This window comes from Ursus arctos, chromosome X, assembly GCF_023065955.2.
Source record: "Ursus arctos isolate Adak ecotype North America chromosome X, UrsArc2.0, whole genome shotgun sequence".
Classification (NCBI taxonomy): Eukaryota; Metazoa; Chordata; class Mammalia; order Carnivora; family Ursidae; genus Ursus; species Ursus arctos.
Window position 1 is genome coordinate 77,566,111 of NC_079873.1, and position 24,321 is coordinate 77,590,431.

Below are 24,321 nucleotides of genomic sequence, written 5' to 3' on the forward strand. Positions count from 1 at the left end.
ATGCATGTTGATTAAATGAGCTGGCATCAAAAATATCAAATATCATATTCAGACACACCTAAGAGCTTATCACCCAGGACTTGACTTTTGATAATCATTAATTCAAATACCCTTCTGCTTCTGCTCTGTCAGCTCCTACCTGTCTTCATTTCCTTTCCTAGGCAGCGTGAACTCTATTGTTTCAACTTCACTCTGTCAATATCCTCAATAACCCATTTTCATTGCTAATATCTGATAAAAACATAACCTTACAAGAGCCCAACTGTGGTGCTTTATGCCTGCACTGGGGCTACTGAGATCTACTGGGAAAAATATCAGTCTGGTAGGTTATTATCAATATGAATTCTTGGTCACCAAGCTCACCTCAGTACTGCCTGACATTCCAACTATGCTTTCCTGTTCAACAATAAGTATTTTAAACCTTACTCAAAAACTGCAAATCTCCAACCCAAACCTTGCCTCACTTCAACCCCTGCTCTAAAGGATGACCTTTCCTCCTACATCACAGAAAAATATAAATGCCCTCAGACAAGTTCCTGCCACCAAATCTGTAAATCTATTTTCATCTATATTTCCCTTTTTGTTCTTACCACCTGTAACGTACTTCCTCTTATTTAAGGGTGATCCCTCCACTTCATTCTGGATCCTCTTCTATCTGGCATAAAAACTTCACCCTGTCAGGACTTTGCTCCATCAATTATCCCTTCCTTCCCGTCAGCTTTTAAACATGTCTAAGTCCCTTCTAAACTAAAAAAAAAAAAAAAAAAAAATTCCTTGGGACACCTGGATGGCTCAGTCAGTTAAGTGTCTGCCTTCAGCTCAGGTCATGATCCCAGAGTCCTGGGTTTGAGTCCCACACCAGGCTCCTTGCTCAGCGGGGAAGCCCACCTCTCCCTCTGCCTGCCACTCCCCCTACTTACGCTCTCTTTCTCTCTCTCTCTGACAAATAAATAAAATCTTAAAATAAAAATCGCTAGATCTCAATCTTTCCCCTACTACCACTCTCACTGCTATTTAGAGCCAAATTTCTCTAAGGAATTCTCCACGTTCACTGCTTCCACCTCCTCATAGCCCCAATCATTTCTCAACCTACCAAAGTCTAGCATTCCAGCCCACTCACCCCCTGAAATTGCTCTAAGGTCGCCAGGAATCTCCTAAATCCAGTGGACAGTAGCCAGTCTTTATCTTCCTAGACCTCCCTGGATCTTTAGCAACACTTACCATTTTTTTAAGTGGAAAAACTTATCCTACTGATATTCAAGTACATACACAAATATATATCATAAGGGTACTTGGTGTTTGAATAAGCAAAAAAGTTATACAACAATACAAACATATATCAATAAGAAACTGATTATATAAATTATGGTACATACATATAATGGAATACTATGCCACTATTGTTTTTCTTTTTTTTTTTTTCATTTTACTTAGTTAACATACAGTGCAATATTGGTTTCTGGGGTAGAATGCAGTGATTCATCACTTATTACAATACCCAGTGCTTCTCACAAGTGTCCTCTTTAACACCCATCGCCCATCTAGCCCATCCCCCACCCACCTCCCTCTATCAGCCCTCAGTTTGTTCTCTATCTTTAGAGTCTCTTAGGAGTGCCTGGGTGGCTCAGTCAGTTAAGTGTCTGCCTTTGGCTCAGGTCATGATTCCAAGGTCCTGGGATCAAGCCCTATATCGAGTTCCCTGCTCAGCAGAGTCTGCTTCTCCCTCTGCCTCTCCCCCTGGCTTGCGTGCTCTGTCTCTCACTCTCTCTCTCTCTCAAATAAATAAAATCTTTAAAAAAAAAAAGAGTTTCTTAAAATCTTTTTAATAAGTCCCAAAGTTCATTTTAGCTTTTGTTTCCCTTGCCTCTGGAGACATGTCAAGTTAGAAGTTGCTATGGCTGAGGTCAAAGAGGTTGCTGCACATGTTCTCCTCTAGGATTTTGATGGTTTCCTATCTCACATTTAGGTCTTTCATCCACTTTGAATTTATTTTTGTGTAAGGTGTAAGAAAGTGGTCCAGTTTCATTCTTCTGCACATTGCTATCTGGTTTTCCCAATACCATTTGTTGAAAAGACTGTCTTTTTTCCATTGGATATTCTTTCCTGCTTTGTCGAAGATTAGTTGACCATAGAGTTGTAGGTCCATTTCTGGGTTTTTTATTCTGTTCCACTAATCTATGTGTCTGTTGTGCCAGTACCATACTGTCCTGAGGACTACAGCCTTGTAATATAGCTTGAAATCTGGAATTGTGATGCCTCCAGTTTTGTTTTTCTTATTCAGAATTGATTTGGCTATTCAGGGTCTTTTGTGGTTCCATGCAAATTTTAGGATTGTTTGTTCTAGCTCTGTGAAAAATGCTATTGGTATTTTGATAGGGGTTGCATTAAATGTGTAGATTGCTTTGGGAAGTATAGACATTTTAACAATGTTTGCTCTTCCAATCCATGAACATGGACTGCTCTTCCATTTCTTTGTGTCCTTTTCACTTTCTTTCACGTTCTATAGTTTTCAGAGTACAGATCTTTCACCAGTTTAGTTAGGTTTATTCCTAGATATCTTATGGATTTTGGTATAATTGCAAATGGGATCGATTCCTTGATTTCTTTTTCTGCTGCTTCATTATTGGTGTATAGAAATGCAACAGATTTCTGCTCATTGATTTTATACACTGCAACTTTGCTGAATTCATGTATTACTTCTAGGACATTTTTGTGGAGTCTTTCAGGGTTTCTACATAGAGTATCATGTCTGCAAATAGTGAAAGTTTGATTTCTTCCTTGCCAATTTGCATGCCTTTTACTTGTTTTTCTTGTCTGATCACTGAGGCTAAGACTTCCAGTACTACATTAAATAGTAATGGCGAGAGTGGACATCCTTGTCTTCTTCCTAACAGTAGGGAAAAGGCTCTCGGTTTTTCCCTATTGAGGATATTAGCTGTGGGTCTTTCGTATATGGCCTTTATGATGTTGAGGTGTGTTCCATTTAGTCCTACTTTGTTGACGGTTTTTATCAAGAAAGGATGCTGTATTTTGTCAAATGCTTTTTCTGCATCTATTGACAGGATCATATGGTTCTTATCCTTTTATTAATGTAGTGTATCATGTTAATTGATTTGCAAATATTGAGCCACCCCTGAAGCCCAGGAATAAATCCCATCTGATCATGGTAAATAATTCTTTTAATGTACTGTTGAATTTAATTTGCTAGTATTTTATTGAGAATTTTTGCATCCATGTTCATCAGGGATATTGGCCTGTAATTCTTTTTAGTGGGGTCTTTGTCTAGTTTTGGAATCAAGGTAATGCTGGCTTCATAGAATGAGTTTGGAAGTTTTCCTTCTATTTCCATTTTTTGGAACAGTTTGAGAAGAATAGGTATTAACTCTTCTTTAAATGCCAGGTAGAATTCCCCTAGGAATCCATCTGGCCCAGGACTTTTGTGTGTTGGGAAATTTTGTAGTACTGATTAAATTTCTTTGCTGGTTATGGGTCTCTTCAAATTTTTTATTTTTTCCTGCTTCAGCTTTGGTAGTTTGTTGGTTTCTAGGAATTTGCTCATTTCTTCCAGGTTGCCCAGTTTGTTGGTATATAAATTTTCATAGTTTTCTCTTAAAATTGTGTTTCTCTGGCGTGAGTTGTGATCTCCCCTTTTCATTCATGGTTTCATTCATTCCTTTCTCTTTTCTTTTTGATAAGTCTGGTAGTGGTTTATCAATTTTATTAATTCTTTCAAAGAACCAGCTCTTAGTTTGTTAATCCATTCTACTAAGGGTTTTTGTTGTTGTTGTTGTTGTTGTTTCTATATCATTTATTTCTGCTCTAATCTTTATTATTTCCCTTCTTCTGCTGGCTTTAGGCTTTATTTGCTGTTCCTTTTCTAGCTCCTTTAGGTTTAAGGTTAGGTTGTGTATTTGAGACTTTTCTTGTTTCTTGAAGTAGGCCTGAATTGGTATGTACTTCCCTCTTAGGACTGCCTTTGCTGTACCCCAAAGTTTTGGACTGTCATGTTTTCATTTTCATTTGCTTCCATGTATTTTTAAATTTCTTCTTTAATTTCCTGGTTAACCGATTCGTTCTTTAGTAGGATGTTCTTTAGCTTCCATGTATTTGAGGTCTTCCCACAGTTTTTCCTGCTGTTGACTTCAAGTTTCATAGTGTTGTGGTCTGAAAATATGCATGCTATGATCTCGATCTTTTTGTACTTGTTGAGGGCTGATTTGTGACCCAGGATGTGATCTATTCTGGAGAATGTTCCATGTATACTTGAAAAGAATGTGTACTCTGCTGCTTTAGGATGAAATGCTCTGAATAAATCTGTTAAGTTGATCCAGTCCAGTGAATCATTCAAAGCCATTGTTTCCTTGTTGATTGTCTGTTTAAATGATCTATCCATTGCTGTAAGTGGAGTGTTAAAGTCCCCTATCCTATTACTGTATTATTATCAATGAGTTTGTTATTAATTGATTTATATATTTGGGCACTCCCAAGTTGGGGGAATATTTGCAGTTGTTAAATTTTCTTGATGGATAATCCCCTTAATTATGCTATAATGCCCTTCTTCATCTCTTTTTACCATCTTTGTTCTAAAATCTAGTTTGTCTGATATAAGTATGGCTACTCTGGCTTTCTTTTGACATCCATTAGAATGACAGATGGTTTTCCATCCCCTCACTTTCAATCTGCAGGTGTCTTTTGGTCTAAAATGAGTCTCTTGGAGGAGCATATAGATGGATCTTGGGGTTTTTTTCCCCATTTTGATACCCTATGTCTTTTGATTGGAGCATTTCATCCATTTACATTCAGAGTGCTTACTGAAAGATATAAATTTAGTGCCATTGTGTTACCTGTAAAGTTAGGTGTTTCTAGTGATGTTCTCTGGTCCTTTCTAGTCTTTGCTGCTTTTAGTGTTATTTTTCTCCACTCAAAGGGACCTCTTAAAATTTCTTGCAGGGCTGGTTTAGTGGTCATGAACTTCTTTAGTTTTTGTTTGTCTGGGAAACACTTAATCTCTCCTTCTATTCTGAATGACAGCCTTGCTGGGTAAGAGTTCTTGGCTGCCTATTTTTCACATTTAGTACATTGAATATTTTCTGCACTTCTTCCTGGCCTGCCAAGTTTCTATGGACAGATCTGCTGTGAACCTGATCTGTCTTCCCTTGTAGGTTAAGGACTTTTTGTCCCTTGCTGCTTTTAGGATTCCTTTCTTGTCTGTGCATTTTGTGAATTTGACTATGCTATGCCTTGGCAATGGTTGGCTTTGATTGAATTTAACGGGAGTTCTCTGTGCTTCTTGGATTTTGAGGTCTGTGTCCATCTCCAGATTAGGGAAGTTTTCAGCTACGATTTTTTTAATAAACCTACTGCTCCCTTTTCTCTCTCTTCATCTTCTGGAACTCCTATGATATGAATGTTATTAGGTTTTAATAAGTTGCTGAGTTACCTTAAGTCTACTTTCGTGATCCATTACCTTTCTTTCCCTCTTCTTTTTTTAATAAAGATTTTATTTATTTATTTATTTATTTGAGAGAAAGAAATAGTGAGAGAGAGCATGAGCAAGCGGGAGAGGGAGAAACACACTCCCCACTGAGCAGGGAGCCCAACATGGTGCTCGATCCCAGGACCCTGAGACCATGACCTGAGCTTAAGGCAGATGCTTAACCAACTGAGCCACCCAGGCACCCCTCTTTTCCTTCTTCTTTTCAGATTCATTATTTTCCATAGTTTTATCTTCTCTATCACTGATTCACTCCTCTGCTTGGTCCATCTTCATTTTTATGGCCTCCACTTGGGATTGCATCTTGGGTATAGCATTTTTAATTTTGGCCTGACTAGATTTTAGTTCTTTCATTTCTGCAGCAAGGGATTCTCTAGTGTCTTTTATGCTTTTTTCAAGCCCAGCTAGTATCCTTATAATCATTGTTTTAAATTCTAGTCAGACATCTTACTTATATCTGTATTGATTAAATCCCTGGCTGTGAGTTCTACTTCCTATTCTTTCTTTTGGGGTGAATTTCTCTGTCTCATCATTTTGCCCAGAAAAGAAAAGAAGAAACAAAACAAAACAAAACAAAAAACAAGGAATAGGAAAAAACAAAAAACAAAAAAAACAAAAAACTATCCTGGGTGTGTTTTGGCCTGCTTGTTAAAAATAATCTAGATCCCAAAATAAATAATAATAATAATATAATAAAATGAAAGTAAACAAAAAATATACATATAAAGTATATACATAAATAAATTTTTAATTAATAAAATACTTAAAAAGGAAGAAAATAAAATAAATGAAAAAGTAATAATAAAATAAAGAATAAAAGGAAAAAGGAAACTAGATCCTGTTTTCCGTTAGAGCTAAAGCTTTGCAGCAGTCTATGATCAGTAAACTTGGAGCAAGCAAGTTGTTCGTGCTGATCTTCTGGGGGAGGGGCTTGTTGTACTGATTCTCAGGTGGAATTGCACTAGTAGAAATGCAACCCCAGGGTGCAGGGGGTTGAGACTTGGTGTAAGTGACTCCAATCTCCACTAGGTGGCACTGTTTTGCTCCCTGAAGGCTTTTAGCGCTGATTTGTAGGATGAATATGGTGGCGCCCAGCTCTCTAGCCCTGGAGCTGAAAGTTCGCGTCCCCCATTTTCAGTGAGCCCTCACAGAAGAGCAATCAGTTACTCTCATGTCCCCAATTTCCATCAGAACCCTGCGTTCACCCTGCCTGTGACTGAGCTTTTTTACCTCAGGCCTGCAACTGAGTTTCAAAACTCCAAATTTTAGGGACTCCCATGGTGTGAACCCACACTGTTCCTCTGGGGAATGGTTTCACCACGCTTTTGCCATTTGCCAGCCTATCACAAGAAAGCAGTTACAGGACTGCACAGCAGTTCACAGTTTATGGCAAAACAGATCAGAAAGCCAGCACCACAGCTCAGCAGGTGACCCTGCTCCTAAGCCTGGGAACAGTGCAGCACGTAAGCACTACCCATTCTTCCTGCAACCCAGGGGATGCTCAGACCACAGTGCCACACCTGGGATTCCACTCCACTTTGCCACCTGAGCACCTTTAAGCCAGGCCTATCCCCCACTGTAGCAGACTTCTAAAAGTTCCGATTTTGTGCTCCGCTACTTATAATACTTTGCAGTAGCCTCCATAAGCAGGGTCCCTCCCCGCCACTGTATCCACAGCTGTATCTCCCCCAATTCAATTCTCCGCACCTCCTACCTTCCAAAAAGTGGTCGCTTTTCTACTTGTAGACTTGCAGTTTTTGTTCTCTCAGACCTCCGACTGATTTCTTGGGTGTTTGGAATGATTTGATAATTATCTATCTATGTTTAAGGGATGAGACAGGGTCAGGGTCCCCCTAATCCTCTGCCATCTCAACTCCTCCTTCCACACATACATTTGAAAACACCTATGTCACTATTAAAAAGAAAGAGGTAGTTCTATTTTTACTGACATTGAAGGCTTACCACAAATATTAAGTAAAAATCCATTACAAAACATACACATTATGATTCCATTTGTATTTTTAACATATAAGTACAGACAGAATGGATGGATGGATGGATGGATGGATGGATGGAAATAAATATTTTATACAGGCATGGAAAATGTCTGGAAAGAGATAAAAATTTAATATTGTTATGTCTGGGGAATGGGATGTGGAAGGAGAACAGAAAACTTATGTATTATTTTTTGTTGGGTCAAGTAATAAACATGTAGTCAGATCCCTAGTCACACCAAAGTTTCCAAAGTAGATAAGAAAGAAGTTCAAAGAAGATCAAAAGGGAATGGCCAGAGACTGGGTAAAAATATTTAAAAAGGAAGAAAATAAAATAAATGAAAAAGTAATAATAAAATAAAGAATAAAAGGAAAAGGAAACTAGATCCCATTTTCCGTTAGAGCTAAAGCGTTGCAGCAGTCTATGATCAGTAAACTTGGTGCAAGCAAGTTGTTTGTGCTGGTCTTTTTACAGTTTCCAGAGCTAAGGGAGGAGAGAGAGAGAGAAGAGTGGTTAATGGGTTCAAATACAGAAAAGAGATCTACTAAAAACAAGGAGAGGTACGTATCTAACAGAAAATGAACATGAACAGATAATTTTTGAAGGAAGAAGATCAAATGGCCAATAGATGTAAAAAAGAAAAAGTTTCACTCTTACTGGTAATGAAAATGTTTTCGTGTGTGCCTATCAATTCAGCAAAATTTTTAAAAGACAGTATTCAATTTTAAAAAGGGGAGATGCAAGAGGTACTCTCAGACTTTGTTGGCAAATGTAAATTGGTAAAACCTGTTAAAGAAAGCAATGTGACAATGTGATTTCTAAAAAAATAAACTTCGTTGAACATATCACAATTGTGATGAAATCACTACTTATGTGATACATTAACACATACCTTTCCTGCTGAAGGAAGTTCCATGGAAAAAAGGCCATGGTCTTCTCCACTATATCTCAAGTATTTCACCTAGAAACTGGCACATTGTGGGCTCTCAGTAAATCAACCCATGCTTTCCGATAAGTTGCAAAACCATAGTTTAAGGACACTGATGCTAAAGCTATTCTGATGCCTGAATTAACAGAGCTACAAACAACAAACCGTACAAGATGCCATGAAAATTTTCTCTTAAGAATTACGCAAGTTCAAAGTAGAATTACTCATAGATATAAAGCCACAGCGTTCCACCATTTCAACTATTCCGCCAGCACTGTCCAATCCCCTGCTGTCTTATACTTCTGTCACAGCTACCCAGAAAAATCCCCAAACTAGATCATCTATACTGTTTCTACACCTGGACTGATGAGTTCTGCTGGAGAGAATGGATACAGGATTCTGTGATTTGGGGTGGAGACAAATTCAAGTTATCCAAGGCGATCTTGCCTCACTATGACGTGGCAATCTGGATGATAGGCCTCGAAAAAGTGCCCCTTTTCATCCCTCTCAAATGCTAGCCCAATCCCTCACTGCTTGCATCGGATGGGACTTTCCTCACAACCTTGTCCTGCCACAGTTCCTTCCTTTTCCACAGCTTCAATCACTCCTGCCCTTTCCCTCCTTTCTCAATGGAAGAGCTACGTCCCTTTCTCTAAGGCCAGTCTTTTCACCTCTTTCACTCTGGAGCCCCCACCCTTCAGCTTCCCCAGAAACTGCGTATCATCAAGTTCTATGCCATCTCCATATGAATGGGCACATCTCCTATATTTAAAACTAAACAAAATTAACAAGATGGTCTTGTTCCTTGTGCCCAGCTGTCTATAGGAAACACCCTTTCCTTCCCATTTTAGCCAAGTCTCTTCAAAGTGTATATATCATATCCCTTATCAGGACTTCTTCGTGCTCACTCCCCAGTCCTCTACAATCTGCCTTCTCTCCTGCTGCACTGATGTCGTCATTGACCTCCTAATTGCCAAATCTAATGAACATGTTTTTCAAAATGTTTTATAGTGTGTTTTATCTGATTACAAGAGGGGTACATACACAGCATGAACAAAGTTATGACATATGACAAGAGCAAAAAACTTGCACTGTGTAACAGGCAATGAATAAATATCCCTTATAAACACAGTGCTCTTATAAACAAATTAAATACATAACCCAAAAGAAAAATGTACAAAGGATCTCAAGGAGCAAGTCTCAGGAAAAACACAAATAGCTGACACACATGAAAAAATACTCAGCCTTACTAGTAATAAGAGAAATGCAAGTTAAATCACCTATCAGACTGGCAAAAATTAGAAAGACTGTCCACCCTCAGCCAGGGAATGCAGAAAAGCACTCTGGTGAGAGTGTAAACCTTCCTGGATGTCATTCTGGCGAAGACTGTTCACATTTTTTAATGAATATGTCCTTTGACTCAACAATTCTATTAGAAAGTCATCCTACAGAAATATTTGTATGGGTATATCTGTATCTACATCCATTGTGAGCACTCTGCCAAGATGTTTATTGCAGCCTTGTGTTGCTTGGACTAGGGTAAGAGTCAGAGGGCAGAGGAGAGGGAGATATGCGGCAGAATATATGACACAGTTGGAAGATGGGCCAACGGGACTCGCTGATGAATTGTATCTGGGGAGGTGAGAGAAGGGGAGGAATCAAGGGTGACCCTAGGTTCTTGGCTTGAGCAACTGAATGGATGATGGTGCTGTCATTTTACTGAGATAGGGAAGCCTGGGTGAAAGGGTTGGGGATCTGAGAAGAAGCAGGAGTCCTGTTTTGGCCATGTCACATTTGATATCTATTGGACATACATCTAAGTAGAGATGTCAAATAGGCCATTGGATATATGAGGCTGCAGCTTAGAAAAAAGGCTTGGGTCAGACACATAAATGTGGGAATGATGAGTGTATAGATAGATGGTATTTAAAGCCATGGGGCTGGAGGAGTGTTTCTAGGAAGATTTTGGACGGAAAAAAGTACATGGACTGAGCCCTAGATCACTCCAATGTTCAGAGGTTGAGGAGATAAATTCAGTAGAAGAGGAGGCTGAGCAGAAGTTTTTTTAATACAAACTTGAGTTTTAAAGAAGTTAACATACATCAAATGGCGGGAAATCCCATATTTACCACCATATCAAGGGTCCAACTCCTTCCAAGCTTGTCCTTTAAGGAATTCTAGCATTTTTTTTCTTTCTTTTTAAGATTTTATTTATTTATTTGAGAGAGAGAGCGAGCAAGAGAGAGAGAGCATGAGTGGGGTGAGGGTCAGAGGGAGAAGCAGACTCCCCGCTGAGCAGGGAGCCTGCTGCAGCTCAATCCTGGGACCCAGGGATCATGACCTGAGCAGAAGACACACACTTAACCACTGAGCCACCCAGGCGCCCCCCCTTTTTTCTTTCTGAATATTTCAAACCACATTTAAACACAATCATATTTTTTCTTTTTTATTCCATAGTGGTTTCCTCACACTGCATAATTCTCCTAGTATAAAACTAAACTAGTCAAGTACTACACACATGGCACTCAGCAGTGGCATTTCCATAAAGCTTATAATCCAATAACCACTTCATGCCTAAAAAGCTAAGGGAAACGTGAGGCCAGAAGCCGAATTTGTGCCACATTTGATTCTTTGGGGCTATTCACTTCCCCGTTACATAGTAACTTTCTCCAGCTTCTTAACTGAGCCCAAGTGCCTGACAGGCCTGAAGACGTCTGACAATCCACATCCTCGCCTCTCAGTGCAAGTCCCCCTTCCTACCAACAAGAAGCATGGGCTCTTTCCATTTTCACTTCAGAAGTTTCCATTCAGAGACTCATGCCTTACAAAAAAAGAGAGGAAGTGCTTCCAACTAGGTCAAAGTTGTCATCAGGAATGCAGTCTCAACACAAAACTCAGCAGAAGGAAAGCTGTGTGGGAACTGAGCCTAGGGTAGGGTGACAGACTAGGGATACTTCCTGTCAGGTCCAGGAGAGCACAAAAGAGTACCAATTCCTAGAATGGTAATGTCATTCATTGATTCATTTCACAAATATTAGTTAAGCACCTATGATGTGCCAGGCTCTGTTAGGGGTGCTGAGGTCTACCCCCGGTAAACAAAACAGAAAATCCCTACCCACATGGAATTTACATTACGGAGGGGCAGGGAAGGGATAGACAATAAAAAAGAAAGATGAAAAAAAAGAAAGAAAACACAATATGTTACATTAGAGTAATAAGGTAGGGAAGGGGCATATAGAATGTGCAGGGATGGGGTTGCAAGTTTAAATAGTGTGGTTAGGGAAGGCCTCACTGAAGTGACATTTAAGTACAAACTCCTAGCCCTCGGATTTCAAGTGCCTCAGGAAGGTGTTTTGTGGACTTCAACTCCACCACCACCAGCCCTCAGGCCCTTAAAGGCCTGGCATCTCCAGCCTAGCACAAATATTTTTTAATCTCTTGTCCTTAAGAGAAAGGGAGCTCCAAGACCCAGACCTTGCCCTTAAAAGAGGTTACAACCTTCCAGGTGGAAAAACAACTAAGACAGATGTTAAGGGCTTTCCTGGTGTGTAAACAAAGTGCTTTCAGACAGGATAACTGGTAATTTGGCTTGGGGGAAGGAATTATGTGTTCAGGAAGGTTGTCTCAAAGGAGAGGACCTTAGAGCTAAATCTTGAGAGGTGAATAGGAATTAATGGCAGGAGAGTGGGTTTGGGAGGCAAGTTAGCTTTTCAGGAAAAAGGAACAGTTTGAGCAAACGCCCAAAGATGGGATCAGCGAGGACATTTTCTCTTTCGCACTGTTGCTGCCGAAGGTACTCCATCCACCCCAGGAGGAAACGAGCACACACTCACCCTCAGGCTCTCTGGGCTGGCTGTTGGGAAATCCTTATCACTGACCACACCCTCATCTCTTCCCTCGCCCGCAGGAAAGGAAGAAGTTGAGTCAGACGCACATCCCTAGAATCCAGGGTTCCCCACTCCTAACTTAGGACAATTACTGCTGAGCTGAGAGCCCCAGAGGCTTCATTCAGCCAGTACACTCAGGGCTGTGTGTTTATAGCAGTATTGTGGCAACTAGCTCGCTGTTAGAAGTGAAGTGAAGAGGGGTGAGAGATCAGTGAGGTAAATGGTCCAAAGTCTCTGCAGCGCATCTGAAATGGAGTCAAGTACCAAAACCCATGTTTCAGCTTGGAAGGGAAATTTTTAATCACTAAGTCCTCCCCTGTGAGCTATTTATTTAGTGCTCCTAAAATCTAAGATAGCAGAGTGGGACAGGGGATAGGAACACAAGCTCTGCCCAGTTCAGCCCCTCATCAGTTGGGTGATTTGGGGGCAAGGCACTTAACCTCTGAGTTTCCTTTCCATCATAATATGGTTTTCTAACTGTAGGGCCTGCCACACAGAGTTATCATGAGGATTATATGAGATAACTATGTAAAGAACTTACAGTACATGGCTCAAAAGATCCTACAACCATTATTAGTAGTGTTAAGGGGACAAGCTCAGAGAGCATCAACCAGAATGCCACATACACTCACTGACCAATTATTCCAGGAGAAGCCTCCAAGCTCCATTTCATTGCTCTGACCTAAAGTGAGGCACCTAAAATTGTGTTACAGAAATGTTCATCACAGGCCAGGAGAAGTCTCACAAGCCAAGTTGGTAGTCGTTTTCTATTTGGATTTCCAGCAGGTGCTTAAAAAAAAAAACTACAACAAAAAACTTCATCAGGGGACTCAACTCATTGCGTAAAAACACTGTTCTCTCCACAGCCCAGTGGCGTAAACACATTAGGTCATTAACACCTTAATATTAATGGGTTTATGAGGAGTGGGGGTGGGGAGCTGAAAGAACAGAAAAGAAGCCAGTTAAAAACAGGAGGTCCAGGATGCGGTGAAAATTAATTTCTGTCACAAATGCACAAGGTTTAGGGTCAACCACGACAAAAGCAATATTCCGGAATGCTAGGTCCTCTGGTCCTGAAGAAGCAGGGTACTTACTGGGGGAAGAAAATGTCGGTTAATGAAAAACAGATCACCTGTTTGTTCACCAGAATTATAACCAAATTATTTCACCGCCAAAAAGACCCCAACCATCTCATTCAACATTGGGGGGCTGGAGGAACATGTTTTCTGGCCCTTTACAAACCATCACTGGGGATAAGAGCATTCTGTGCCCCTTCTGAGGGCTCAGGGGACCCTCTTCCAGGAGCAAACCTCCGACGCCTGCTTGAAGGGTGGCAAGATAAAGCAGTTCAACTCCAGAGGAAACTGCTGGGTCCCCAGCCCCAAGCGCAGGGGGAGCCCACTGAGGCAGGACTCACATGCAACCGGCCTCCAGCCTTTACCTTTGACGGTCCTATGGAGGCTGGAGAAGTTGACGTCGCGAGGTCTGAGGTCCGGAAGCTGTGCGAGACTGAGACCCGGCGCGACGACCAAGCGCTGATCGAGGAACCACCGAAAAGGGGACTCGACGTCTCTGAGAGTGCAGTTCCCGATAGGAGCTCGGCCCCACCCGCCCCCAGGGCCAGCTCTGGAGGGGCTCCAGCTGGGGCTGGCGGGAAAAGCTGAGCCACTCTGCGTGAGGCGAGACCCAGAGGACGCAGAGCCCAGAGGGGTACAGCCCCCGTTAGCGACCGGTGGGCCAGCGAAGGGGCCAGAAGCGGCCCGAGGGAACGCAAACTGGCGGGGAGGGACCGCCCCAAGCAGACAGGAGTCAAAGCGTGGGGGGTGCGGTCCAGGGAGGCAGACAAGAGAGAGGGGACCGGCGGTCAGCTGGGGAGAAGGAAAGACTGGGAGAGCGGAAAGAGGGGTAGAGAAGGGCGCAGGTCCCTGAGATAGGGGTAGGGGGCGCTTAGGCAGAGAAAAGGGGCTAGGGGCCCAGGGGGAGCCCGGGACCAAGGGCGAAGGGGCGCCCGCTGGCCGCGGAAGTACCTGTCACCTGCAACAGGTGCCGCGAGAGGGTGAGACGTCCCAGTGCCGGGATTCAAGGGAGGGTCTCCTGCTCAGAGAAGACTGCAATCCTGCTCCGGCGGCCGGCAGTACTCACCCTCCCGGGAGGCGGAAAAAGCTGCAACTTTCCCTGGAGCGGGGAGGAGCTGGACTCTTAAAGGAGCCGCACAGCTCTCCGGGCCCCTTAGTAGGGGGCCGCGCCACCGGAAAGGGCTCTCTGAGAGCCCAAGACTTAAGTCATTGGAGGGATGCCCTCCCGGGGTTAGGAAAGGGAGCTTAAGGGCTGAGGATAGGGGTCTAAGACTGGACGTGGCCCCCTTTTCACTTCCATCTGTGCACACTCAGATGATAAGTCTCCTGCCTCTTCCGCTTAGCTGAGCCAAAAGTTGTCAAACTGTCGTGTACTTCTAAGATAAACACTCTAGACCATATGATTTGGGAAGATAAAATATGATACCATTCTGATCCTTTAACTTTAAAGCAAATAAAAGCTGCAAATAAAAGTGTCTGTCTAAAATAGAAATGTTTGGGGTAAAGGACGGACACTAAATTCACACACGCGCGCGTGCGCGCAGACACAAATGTTTAAAACATTCAACTCATAGTAATCAAGTAAGAGCAAATTAGAACAATAATGAGATTCTCTGGCAAAGTTTTTGTTTGTTTTTATCACATTTGATGACAAAGTCGGTACCAAAAACAAAGCTCTTTCCTAATTGCTCTTAGGAGTGTGTGCTGCTTAAAAACCCTTTTAGGGGGATGCCTGGGTGGCTCAGTCAGTTGGGCGTCTGCCTTCAGCTCTGGTGGTGGTCCTGGGATCCTGGGATCCAGTGCATTGCCCTCCTTGCTCAGCGGGGAGCCTGCTTCTCCCTCTGCCTCTTCCCCTGCTTATGCTCCATCTCTCTGTCTCTCACTCTCTCTCTCTGACAAATAAAAAAATAAAATAGAATAACCTTTTAGAAAGCATGTGAGCAATATATATCATTAAGCTTTAAAATGTTTATATCTCCCCAGTAATTGTAGATGCCTGTCCTCTCTCCCACCTCCCTCTCTCTCCTTCCCTTCTTCTCATCAGCCATTAACCATGCTCAATTAAACATGTCCAAGTCTGCCATCTTAAAAAAAAATCCTCCCTGCAAACTAAGTACTTCTCCAGCTCCTCTTTATGGGCAAATTCATTGAAAAATGTACTTTGCAGGTACATCTGTAATCTCTGTTCTCTTCTTCTCACCAATTTGGCGTCCTTCCCCAACACTCAACTGAAACTGTGCTCAACAAAATACCCAACCAATGAATGACCCCCATGTCAATAAATCTATGTAAATAAATAAAGTAGAGGGGATATTTTTAATTATTATCTTGCTTGACATCTTTCCTACATTTAACGCTGTTAACTATTTCCTCCTACTTGAAAGTCTTCCTGTGGCATTTATAATGCCATGCTCTTGCTTTTCCTCCTACCCTTTTGCCCTGTCCTCAGAGTCACTTTGTAGACTCCACTTCTGCTATCTAACCTCTGAAAGTCAGACATTCTCAGAGCTAGGCTGCATATATTGTTGCCCTAAATGATCTCTTTCACTCACTTGGCTTTAATTACCATGTATATGGCCACCACTGTAATTTTATAGCTCCATCCACACCTCTTCACTGAGCTCTGTGTTCTTGACATCTCCATTTGGATGTCTTGCAGGCACCTCAAATTCAACACATCCAAAGCTGAACCACCATATTTTCTCTTAAATTTGCTCCTCCTCCAGTGTTTCCTATCTCAGTAAATGATAGCATGCCACCCAAGGCAGAAACTTGACAGCTAGCATAGTACCTGGCACATAGTAGGCCCTCACTAGTACTTATATAATGCATGAATGAATGTGTCCTAAGGAAAACAGATGTACACAAACTTTTTGTACAACTAGGTTAATCCTAGTATTACTTAGAATAATAAAATACTAACCAAAAACTTAATGTTTCAATGGTTAAGTAAATTATAGTATAGTCATATAACGGAATATTCTAGAGCCAATAAAACTGACATTTACACATAGTTCATGACAGGAAAATGCTTATGCTGTAATATTAATTGAAAGTAGGATACAACATTTCATATGAAATATGATCACAATTAATGAAAACGGATTGATATGCATGGGAAAAAGACTAGAACAAAATATACAAAATACTAGTAGTGCTTGTCTCTATGTGGTAGAACTAAATGAATTCTTTGTTTTCCTCCTACTTTTTTGTATTTTTCAACTTTATTATAATAAGAGCTGTAGGGCTTTGATAATATAATAATTATTTTTGACAAATCTTGGAGGGGCGCCTGGGTGTCTCAGTCAGTTAAGCATCTGCCTTCCACTCAGGTCATGATCTCAGGGTCCTGGGATTGAGCCCCCCATGGGGCTCCCAGCTCAGAAGGGAGTCTGTTTCTCCTTCTCCCTCTGACCCTCATCCCCGCCTGTGCTCTCTCTCTCAAATAAATAAAATCTTAAAAAAAAAAAACCTGGAAAGAGGGGTGCCTGGGTGGCTCAGTTGGTTAAGCATCTGCCTTCACCTCGGGTCATGATCCAGGGGTCCTGGGATCGAGGCCCACCTGGGGCTCCCTGCTAGTTGGGGAGCCTGCTTCTTCCTCTCCTTCTGCTGCTCCCCCTTCTTGTGCTCTCTTGCTCTCTCTGTCAAATTAATAAATAAAATGCTTAACCATCTGAGCCACCCAGGAGCCCGAAAAAAATCATTTTTTAAAGATTTATTTATTTGAGGGTCACCTGGGTAGCTCAGTTGTTAAGCATCTGCCTTCGGCTCAGGGCGTGATCCCAGGGTTCTGAGATCAAGCCCCGCATCGGGCTCCCTGCTCCTCTGGGAGCCTGCTTCTTCCTCTCTCACTCCCCCTGCTTGTGTTCCCTCTCTTGCTGGCTATCTCTCTCTGTGTCAAATAAGTAAATAAAATCTTTTTTAAAAAGAGATTTATTTATTTGAGGGAGAGAGAGAAAGCACACCCGAGGGAGTGGTGGGAGGGGCAGAGGAAAGAATCTTCAAGCAGACTCCCCACTGAGCCCAGAGCCTGACTTGGGGCTCCATGTCAGGACCCATGAGATCACAACCTGAGCCGAACCCAAGAGTTGGAGGCTTAACCGACTGAGCCACCCAGGCGCCCTGAATTCTAGCAGACAAAACAGTAAAATTTAGCTCCCAGGTTCTACCCAAAGTTGTCCTATTATTTTAGCCCTTCAGTACCCCGTGCACAGCCTGAAGTGCGAAGAAGCCACTTCAAAAAGGAAATCCTTTTGTTCCCTCAGGGTCCCTGTGCTCAGCCCTAGGCTTTGCTTGTGCTCCGTCTCCCTAGCCTGGCCTGTGGGAACTCAGACCAAGCACTGTTCTGCTCCTTTTTCGAAGGTGGTGCTTGGCAGAAGCTGGAAACACCCTCAACCAGAAGGGTCTCCAGAAAACATTTAGTCCAGTCCCCTTAGTCCTCATCAAAACTCCCAGATACTATTTTATGTTTTTATTTCTACCTCTGCAATTTCTCACTCTCTAAGGTCCACCTCATTAAAGAGGATGTGAGGATCTGACTCTTCTATTCTAAGACAGTCTTATTGAACCAACTGCAAATACACAGAGAAAGATAAACATACACAATGAACCAAAACAAAGTCAGGCAGTGGCCTGTTCGCACAGACTCTGCTGTCCACTTCTGTTTGATCGCCCTTGCTTGCCACAAGGATTCTGTGCTCAAAGTCATAAACAAATAGCATGAGGGATCCAGTGCAAGCAAACCACGTTGTAGCACGCATCAGAATTTCTTTTTAAGACTGACTAATACTCCATTGTATGAATACACCATATTTTGTTTATTTATTAATCAGTTGATGGGCATTTGAGTTGTTTCCATCTTTCAGCTAGTGTGAAAAATGCTGCCACGAACACTGGTGTATGTATCTGCTTGAGTCTCTGCTTTCAATTCTTTTGGCTTATACCTAGATGTGGAATTACTATATTATGTGATGATTCTATATTTAGCTTTCTAAGGAATTGCCAAGCAGTTTTTCAAGAGCAATGCACAAGGATTCTAATTTCTCCATAGCCTCACAAAAAGTCGGTATTTTCTGGGGGGTTTTGTTTGTTTTTGTTTTTTTTTATATACTAGCCATCCCTAATGACTGTGAAGTGGTATCTCATTTTGGTATTGATTTACATTCTCCCTAATGGCTAGTGATGTTGATCATCATTTCTTGCGTTTATTAGTCACTCGTATATTTTCTTCAGAGACGTATCTATTCAAGTCCTTTGCTCATTTTTGAATTGGATTTGTTGTGTTGTTGAGTTGTGGGAGTTCTTTACATATTCTGGCTATTAATCCATTACCAGATAAATGCTTTGCAAATATTTTCTCCCATTCTGTGAGTTGTCTTTTCATTCTCTTGATAGTATCTTTTAATGTGCAAAACTTTTTAATTTTAATGAAGTTCAATTTACTTGTCATGTTGTCATTGTCTATGCTTTGGTGTCATATCCAAAAAAATCATTACCAAATCCATTGTCTATATGTTTTCCTCTAATAGTTTTATAGTTTTAGCTCTACATTTAGGTCTTTGATCCATTTTGAATTAATTTTTGTATATCTTGTAAAGTAAGGGTCCAACTTCACTCTTTTGCATGTGGATATCCAGTTTCCCATCATCATTTGTTGGAAAGACTGTCCTTTTCTCGTTATCTTGGTTTTTTAAAATGATTTATTTATTTGAGGGGCGCCTGGGTGGCTCAGTCGTTAAGCATCTGCCTTGGGCTCAGGGCGTGATCCCGGAGTCCTGGGATCGAGCCCCACGTCAGGCTCCTCCGCTGGGAGCCTGCTTCTTCCGCTCCCACTCCCCCTGCCTGTGTTGTCTCTCTCTCTGTCAAATAAATAAATAAAATATTTTTTAAAAAAGATTTATTTATTTGAGAGAGAGAGAGAGAGAGAGAGCATGCGTGAGCAGGGGGAGGGGCAGAAGGAGAGGGAAAGAGAGATTCCTCAAGCAGACTCCCCATTGAGCCTGGAGCCCGATATGGAGCTCCATCCCAGGACCCTGAGATCATGACCTAAGCAGAAATCAAGAGTCAGAGGCTTAACCGACTGAGCCAGCCAGGTGCCCCTTCCCATTATCTTGTTATTTTAAATGATGAACATCAAAGGACATTTTCATAGTTTTGAAAAATAATGAATAATACTAAAATTGACTATATTTTTAGACTGCATAACATGAAATTTCAGTAAATATGTGATTATCACAAAATTTAGACATTGCAAGGCAATACAAACAGGAACTTATGGAATATTATCCTATGTATAGTATGTAAGCTCCTGTCCCATAGTGAATGATTGGATTCAACAAGGTGCTCGATTTTGCCACATTGAGGGAGTTCTGGTTAGTGCAAACTAATTAGATGGAGATTTTCCTCAGTCCCAGGTGTCAGAAGCCTCAGTATTGAGCAATTGCTCTTTTATAAAAGTGTTAAAGGTTTCAAAAATACATAAATATATAGAGAATAATATAACAAGGATATGCCCACTACCCAGCTTAAGAAATAAGGCATTACCACTGCAATTGACGCCCTTCGTATACACCTCTGCCCTGAGGTTTTCACTGTTTCACTGTTCACCAGATTTTGATCTTGATCTTTCCCATGTATATCTTTATACATTTACTATATATGTGTCTATCCCTAAACTTTATGTAGTACTTTACCTAAACAGTATCACTCTGTGTGTACCTTCTGCAATTTGCTTTCCTCACTCACTATTATGCTTAGGAGATTTATCCTTATTGATAATATATATATAGCTCTAATTCATTCATATTCACTGTTGTAGAGCATTTTAGATTTAAAGATATTGTAATTTATGTGTCTGTTCTCTTATTGATCAGGTACTTTTCAGTTGCCAAAATCTTAATTCTGGATGCCAGGACACTCCCCCCTTCATTTCTTGTTGGTAAATAGTTTATTTTTGTAAAAAAAAAAATCAAGCTTCCTGACAGAGCAAATTTAGTACACTAGTGGTTTACAGTGAGTATATGGTATACAAAGCAGATTCAGTCAGTCTCTTATTCAGTCAAGATTAGGGTCTCTCCACCTCCACACTATTAACATTTTGGACCAGATGGTGTTTGGTTGTGGGGAGCTATCCTGTGCATTCTAGGATGTTTAACAGCATCTCTGGCCTCTACCCACTAGATGCCAGTAGTGACAACCAAAAATGGTCTCCAGATATTGCCAAATGTCCTTATTTGCCAACAACTGGCCAAGATGTACTGAGCACCCATTATATGTGAAGAACTTTCATAGGTGCTATGGGGAAAAAAATGAATAAACACTGAAAAAAAAGCCCCTTCATTCAAAGAAATGTATTGAGCATTTACCATGTGCAAAGTATACTGTGCTAGGCTGTAGGATTTTGGTGACCCTTCCCTCAAGGAGTTCACAGTATAGTGTGGGGTGGAAGGAGGCAGAGAACCCATACAATTATAATACAGTGTAGAAAGTACAAAGCTGGGGAGATGCACAGGATATATGGGAGCACCAAGGAAGGCTACTTATACCATCCTTGTGGGGAGTGGTCAGTGAACGGTCCTTGGAAAAGTAATAGCTTCTCTGAATCTTAAAGGATGAGTAAAACTAAGCTAGACCAAAAAGAAGTTGCAGAATAGCATAAGCAAAAACTAAAAGGCTAGAAAGCCCAGGTCTATGCAAAGGAAGTAAGTACAAGGAAGTTGGTGTTGCTGGAGCATAGTGTAAAGAAAAAATAATAAGAGATGAGGCTAGAAAGATGGTGTATTAGTTTGCTAGGCCTGCTGTATGGCTTAAACAACAGAAACTTGTCTCACAGTTCGGGAGGCTAGAAGTCTGAGATCACAGTGCAGGGTTAATTCTTTCTGAGGGCTGTAAGAATCTGTTCCATGCCTCTCTCCTAGCTTCTGGTGGTCTGTTGACAACCGTTGGCATTGCTCGGCTTGTAGAAGCATCACCCTGATCTCTGCCCTCATCTTTACATGGCACTCTCCCTGTGTGTGTGTCCCTGTACCCATATTCCCCTGTCATATCCTGGTAAGTAATGATGTTTTTTCCCCCAGAGATGCTTTTATAAAAATGAATAACCACTCAGAATAAATCTTTGAATAGGTCTTAAACATCCTAGAATGCACAGGATAGCTCCCCACAACAAAACATTATCTGGCCCAAAATGTCAATAGTGCGGAGGTGGAGAGACCCTAATCTTGACTGAATAAGAGACTGAATCTACGTTTTATACCATATACTCACTGTAGACCACTAATGAATCGTTGAACACTACATCAGAAACTAATGATGCACTGTATGTTGGCTAATTGAACATAATAATAATTAATTAATTAATTAGAAAAAAATATACTGGTCATATTACATTAGGGCCCACCCAAATGACTTCATCTTAACTAATTACATCTGCAATGGTCCTATTTCCAAATTATAATACATTCTGAAGTACTGGGGGGTTAGGACTTCAACATATGAATTGGGAGGGGAGACATAATTTGACCCATAACAGATGGGTAGAGATTAGAACTTCAGAAGCCTTATGAGTCATGTTAAGAAATTTGGACTTCATTCAGTGGCTAACTGCAACCATTCAAGGAGCCCTGGAGTTCTCTACTCCATTATTATTGGTGGCATCACTCAAATCATTTTTCATTCTTTTTACATGGCTGAATAATAGTCCACTGAATACTCCATATTTTGCTTATCCAGTCATCAGTCGATGGACGTTTAGGTTATTTCCCCATTTTGGCAATTATGAATAATGCTGATATAAACATTCATGTGTGAGATTTTTTTGAACACATGTTTTCAAATCTCTTGTCTATATACACTTAGGAGTGGAATAGCTGAGTCATATGATAACTCTATGTTTAATCTTTGAGGAATCACCAAACTGCTTTCCAAAGTGGCTGCAACACTTTGCATTCCTACAAGCAATGCATGAGTGTTCCATTCTCCACATACCCAAAGACACCTGTTAGTACTGGTTTCTTTTATTATAGAGATCCCAGTGGGTGTGAAGTAGTATCTCATTGTAGTTTTGATTTGCATTTCCAAAGTAGGTAATGATGTTAACTATCTTTCCATGTGCTTACTAGCGATTAGTATATCTTCTCTAAAGAAATGTCTATTCAGATCCTTTGTCCATTTTTTAATTAGGTTATTTAACTTTTTGTTACTAAGTTATAAGAGTTTTTTTATACATTCCACTTACACTTTCATAAAGAGAGAAGGGGGTAGGAGGAAAGGAGAAGAATATTCTTAGAAGAGGAAGTGGCATGGAGTCAGAAGCAGATGTTCACGGTAGGTTTTGTTGTTTGATTCAAGAGGAGAGTTCAGGTCAAGGGAAAATGTACTAAATTGTATTTAGGCTGGGTCCTTTGTGTTTATGGACAAAATTAAGTGCAGGACTGGTTTGTTTTTTGGAGGTTGATAATGCAGGGCTAAAAACTTTAAGACCTATTCAAAGATTTATTCTGAGTGGTTATTCATTTTAATAAAAGCATCTCTGGGGGAAAAAAACATCATTACTTACCAGGATGCGAAAGCGAATGATGGGGGTTCCTTGTTACAAAATGTACTGACTGGATTTTAGTTTCATTTCCCTCTGACATTCTAGCTCCACGTGCACAAGATCTTTTTGTTTATTGCTGCATTTCCATCTACCAAAACAGTGCATATAAGAGGCACCAATAAATGTTAGTGCTCCCAGACTTCTTCTGAATAAATTAATGTGACATTTAAGCCTTAAATGTTAAGATGTGGACAGAGAAAGTGGGGTTTTGCGATGATTAAGAAAGATAGGCAGAGAGATAGGAAACAGTTGTTGGAACATCACAGCCTCTTGGTGCTCCTATCTCTCTGCCTATCTTTCTTAACATTTGATCTTGTGCACATGGAGCTTACATTCTAAGCCAAAGAAAATATGCAATAGCACTAATAACAAACACACACAACACATCACTCTAAATACTGTTTTAAGGTATGAATAAGATACACACGCACATTCAGTCCTCACAAAAATCCTCTGATGTAGATACTATTATTATTCCCATTTTACAAATAAAGAAATTGAGGCACAGAGAGATCAAATGGTTAAGTCAAGATTTGAAGTCAGATAGTATAGCTCCAGAGTCCATGTTCTTAACTAGTACTCTATATCATCTCTTGGCAATAAACAAATATATCGAATAGGACTTGCTAGGAGGTGGCCAAACTGGTGTTTCAGTTATCATTCTTCACCATTCAACTTCAGTTTATATAGTAGAATTCTAGAGATTAATTGGAGGAAGGAAAAGAGGATTTTTTGAAGGAAATTCATGGAAGTAAAAAGCACTATGGTCCCTCTCCTCAAGACGAGTAAACACATCCTAATTAAACCTTTTAAGGGGGGAGACTGGCATCTTACTGCCAGCCTGAAGGCTTACTTTGCTACAGAAATTTTTAGGCCTGCCTGTGTTGTCACTGAAGTAGAAAGAGTTCATGAAAGAACCTCACCTATGTCCTGTAGTGTCTGAAGATAGAAACCTACGCTTGAACTCTTCCTGAAGAGGTCTGAAGACGGAAGCCTGGCTGAAGTTGTTCACAGTGGCAGGGCAAAGAAAAGTATCTAGACTTCTAAGGGACCATGTTTTCTACCGGCCAGAGAGTTTCCTCTGAGTGTAGCTGGCAACTCTAGCAGAAGAATGATGATCTCATGAGAAGAAAGTTGTGTGGGAAAACAGAGAATACATTGTTATTGTTCCCATCATGGAATGGTTTAGGTAGAGGTCCCCACTAGGAGAATGTGGAGTGAAGAGGTTCCTAAAGAAACCACAAAAGCACAGTGCAATAAAAGCCAGTATTTGACATCAATCTCACAAAGGGTATTGATAGCCAGATTACACCAGCTTCAACGAATTAAGCCTCTCATTTTCCCTT

General features: G+C 41.0%; 1 protein-coding gene across 12 annotated transcripts in view; it reads right to left on the reverse strand.

Moving 5' to 3' along the window:
* SYTL4 (synaptotagmin like 4) overlaps positions 1–14,469 on the reverse strand; it is a 67,096-nt gene extending 52,627 nt beyond the window's left edge. For 3 of the 12 annotated variants that reach the window (XM_048213421.2, XM_048213425.2, XM_044378608.3), the window contains exons 1-2: positions 14,332–14,455; positions 13,746–13,839 (exon numbers count right to left, since the gene is read on the reverse strand). The gene's annotated coding sequence lies outside the window, so the exon portion shown is untranslated. Of the gene's footprint in view, positions 1–13,745 lie in introns of all 12 variants that reach the window. The other 9 variants (XM_048213424.2, XM_044378604.3, XM_048213423.2 and 6 more) reach the window with 8 other exon arrangements.
* Between the last annotated feature and the right edge of the window lie 9,852 nt (positions 14,470–24,321).